At 43.5% G+C, this 4,294-nt stretch overlaps 1 protein-coding gene across 4 annotated transcripts in view; it reads left to right on the top strand.

Annotated features, from left to right (window-relative positions):
• LOC129392906 (E3 ubiquitin-protein ligase TRIM58) overlaps positions 1-4,294 on the top strand; it is a 60,938-nt gene that overhangs the window by 35,634 nt on the left and 21,010 nt on the right. The gene's annotated exons all lie outside the window — the stretch shown is intronic.

Below are 4,294 nucleotides of genomic sequence, written 5' to 3'. Positions count from 1 at the left end.
GTGAACCTGTAAGCTATGATGCATGGGTCGTTTGAATCTTAAAGCATCGTTCTTTCTCAGGCATGTTTTTTTCATTATCAGTAAGAAGAGCCTGACATTGGTTTAGTCCCTTCTGTGTACCAGACGCTCCTAATTCATCTAACCTCAGTATTTGTATGAGGTCAGCATGATTATCATTATTCCCATTTTATCTCCCTGGTCCTTGAGATCTGAAGGTTAAATCTTTTGCTTGAGGGGAACTGAACCAGGGTTTTTTCCAAGTTCTGTCAGACTCCCGATTCATATGGTTTCTATTGCATCATGAAATTTCAAAGAGCAAAAATCCTTAAGCATTTGGCACACAATGTCAAAGACCCTTTGGGGCTAAGGGGCATGACTGGCTACTGTTCCTTACACATTGTGGTCCTCAGTGTGTCCCACTAACGTGCCCTCCAGTTATCTGAGGTCTTGTTCCAATGCAATTCCAATTCAGCTGGTGATAAGAGGGGTCTGAGTTTCTGCGACTCTGCAAACCTCCCAGGTGATGTCCCTACTTTGGGGACTCGGACTACATTTTAAGGACCTAGGAAGTATATCACCCCCTGCTCTTGTTCCGGGCATTTGGAGGGTGGACACATTCTGGAAAAAGTTGGGAGAGTGTTCATAGACCAAGGGCGAACACAAGGTGAGAGGGAGTGGTGTGAAAGGCCAGCTGAGGGGCGGTCCTCATTCCTCTGCCATTGCTCCTGTGCCCCGCTCCCTCCTCCTCCACAAGTGTATTTCTGCGCTCTTTTGTATCCTCACCTCCACAACTCACATCTAAAGTCACCAGCCCCAGGGCATTGTGTAAGTGTAAACAAACCAGAGCCCCAGAGAGGGGGATTCCTGTGCTTCCAGAGCACCCCCTCTGACTATTCAAGGATGCTGTTTGTAAGAAGTACTGATGTGGATGTGTAGTAGGAAGAGCCGCAGACAAAACTCCTCAGACACCCAGTTAGAGAAGGCAGGGGTTTATTCGACCAGGGGCATCAGCAAGATTCCTGTCTCAAGACAAGTGAGCAATTCCTGTCCCTTTTAAGGGCTCACAACTCTAAGGGGGTGCGCGTGAGAGGGTTGTGATCGATTGAGCAAGTAGGGGGTATGTGACTGGGGGCTGGTAATTAGATCGGAACAAAACAGGACAGGGATTTTCACAGTGCTTTTCTATACAATGTCTGTAATCTATAGATAACATAACCGATTACATCAGGGGTCAATCTTTAACTACCAGGCCCAGGGTGTGGCGCTGGGCTGTCTGCTTGTGGATTTGATATTTGCCTTTTAGTTTTTACCTTTTTTTCCTTTGGAGGCAGAAATTGGGCATAAGACAATGTGAGGGGTGGTCTCCTCCCTTATTCCCCCCTTCGAGAATCTCACTCAATAGTGGGAGTTCTCACTTTCATTTTTACTACCCATGTCTTCTGGCAAGACAGATCAATAGTGATTCATATAGTACACTTGTGCTGAAGCATTTTGGTGAACTAAGGTAGCAATGAAGCTTTTTATCATTTGAAGAAGTACAGGTAGCAAACAAAGGAGCAGTAAATAGGTTCCTATTACTATTATAACTCTTATTATAAGAGTTTTAAATCCTCCTAGCTCTGGGAACCATTTTCTAAACATGGCCCCAGGATCAAATCCGTCACACTTGCATGGGCACATGTGCCAGTTTTGTCATATCTCTAACTATGTCTTCAAATACTTGTCCTTGATTATCTATGTGTAGGCAGCAATTAATAAGGTTAAATTTCCTACAGACTTCTCCTTCAGCTGCTAGCAAGTAGTCAAGAGCCAATCTGTTTTGATAGATAGCATTTCTCATCTGAGTTTCTTGCTGGGTCAGAATGGTCAAGGCTCTGCCGGTTTTATTAGTGATTATTTTTAAGACAGCTTGTAACCATATGATTTGGTTGATCATGTACATGTGGGTCCGGTATCCTCATGAGCCGTCTTGTACCTAAGTAGCAGGCCCATAATATTGCACGATTCTCTTAGGGGGCCATTTATCATTTTTTCAATTTCTTATAGCTATGCTTCTCTTTTCATGGGAAGCATAGACAGGGAAGCCCAGGAGTTTGCCTGTTTTTATGGGCGGTAGGAAGAAAGATGGTTTAATAGTGCCAATAACACAACTACCTGCCTACTGGTCAGGTAATTTGGCATAAGCTCTATGCCTACATATCCAGTATAATCCAGTGGGGGCCGTCCAGTCCCGGTGGGACTCCAGGTGGGTCCACACGGTCTGCAACTTTGGGAATTTATGAAATGGATTTCTCTCTGTGTGATTTGAACTCCACCAAGTGACTGTTTTTGTGGTACCATTATACAGTTTCTGTCTCTGACAACTAAGTCATCCTACAGGGTGAGTAAATTCTTTTCCTTCTCTAGCTATGCAATATTGTCCAATAATTGAGGCGTTTAGGACCTAGAAATTATCAGGGTGATTCTTTTGAGCCGGGAATTCATCAGGAACTGGATCTGTAGGTACTAATTCTCGGGCTTCCCATGGCCATTGATCTCCCATTACAGTTCCTCCACATACATAATGTGAAGTGACATTGAGAGACTGGGCTACATGCTTGGCTAATTGCAAAAACAAATTTCTTGTTTTTCCTGGAATTTCTGGTACTGGCACATTTAGTTCATCATAGAAAGTTTGAAACGCTGGCTCAGGAGAGCGTTTGTAAACTTCTCCTCGAACCAAGATATTTACTCAAGGATCCAGTCCGGCCCCGTCGATTCCTAAGGTCACATGCTCCTCTTTTTTCCAGGGAGGATCAAGGGGATTGGTTATTACTAGCTCTAAGGGGTTACATTGTCCCTTAGTACAGGAAGGGCCATTTTTTCCTTTCTGAAGGTGGACTGGATCCTTTTCATTTTTTTTTTTAATCCAAGTGGCCTAAATGACACAAGACCAGTATTTATATTTATTTCCACACAGCCCTAATTTATGATAGATGTACTTATTTTCTGCCATATAGCCTCTTTTCTAATTAAGAGAACCACACCTTATTCCTAACTTATTACTATTAATGACAGCACAGGCATCAAATTTTAAGGTGACTTGTTTGGGCACCCCTTTTTCTTCTGGTTTGGCTAACACTTTACTTGTATCATTTATGAGCCCCCACCAGTCCTCAGTCCTTAATCTTATTTTAAAAACTGTGGTCATAGGAGGCTCAGATGGGTCATAACACATATCAGATTTGTCATTTCCTGGGCTACATACCTTGTATAGAATAACATTATACAAACAAATTCTTTTTAGAGTTCCAGTACACTTATAATAACCATAAAATAATAGGACTGTAGCAACCTTTTATCCTACCTCAGTGACTTGATGTATACACTGGGAACAGCCCCAGTCTGAGGAAGGTCAGTTGAAGTCCTTACTGTACAAGTCCAAATTTTAAGGAAAATGAGTCCCGCGATGAGTTTCCTCATGCTTCAGCCATGCGTGGACCAGTCAGCTTCCAGGTGTGACTGGAGCAGGGCTGGTCGTCTTCTTCAGAGTCACTTTGCAGGGGTTGGCGAAGCTACTCCCATCCACATACAGCTCACAGTCTACTGATGTTTAAGGATGGTCTCAGAGGTTGGGCCTGCTAGAATAAACTGAGTCCAACACCTCTATACAGTTATGTTCAGCTGGGCTCTCTGATACCGGGAGCAAGGTGGTGGGGTTTAGGGTGTTGCAAACTTCAATGGTTATGTGGGGATTTTCACATAGCAAGCTTTGGTACTTGGTTAATCTAGCCTTTGTTAACCAATGATGTCCTTCTGTATTTATTAAAGTTACCACAGCATGGGGGGCCTTTATATCCAGGTTTTGCCTAAGGGTTAGTTTATCTGCTTCTTGTGCTAACAGGGCCCTTGCTGCCAGGGCCCTTAGACCTGGGGGCCAGGCTTTGGAAGCCCTGTCTAGTTGTTTTGAGAGATAGGCCACTGGCCTTGGCCAGGGCCCCACAGTCTGGGTTAAAACTTCAACTGCTATTTTTTCTCTTTCTGACACATAGAGTGTAAAGAGTTTTGTCAGGTCAGGTAGCCTCAGGGCTGGGGCTGACGTGAGTTTTTCTTTTAACTCATGAAAAGCTCGTTGCTGTTGGTTGTAATAGATGTAGTTTATCTAATCTACATTTTTCTTAACTGTCACCCACCAAAATATTGACTTAAATCCTGCAGCTATTTGATTTCAAGCTTTAGATTGATCTGATATTCTTCGTGGGACTCCAGTTGCATCTAAATAGACTCGAGAGTCGAAAGACCTGTAGGGGCTTCT

Source organism: Pan paniscus, chromosome 1, assembly GCF_029289425.2.
Source record: "Pan paniscus chromosome 1, NHGRI_mPanPan1-v2.0_pri, whole genome shotgun sequence".
NCBI classification, from domain to species: Eukaryota; Metazoa; Chordata; class Mammalia; order Primates; family Hominidae; genus Pan; species Pan paniscus.
Note: the sequence above shows the minus strand (reverse complement) of the source record. Positions and strands in the feature narration are given on the sequence as shown.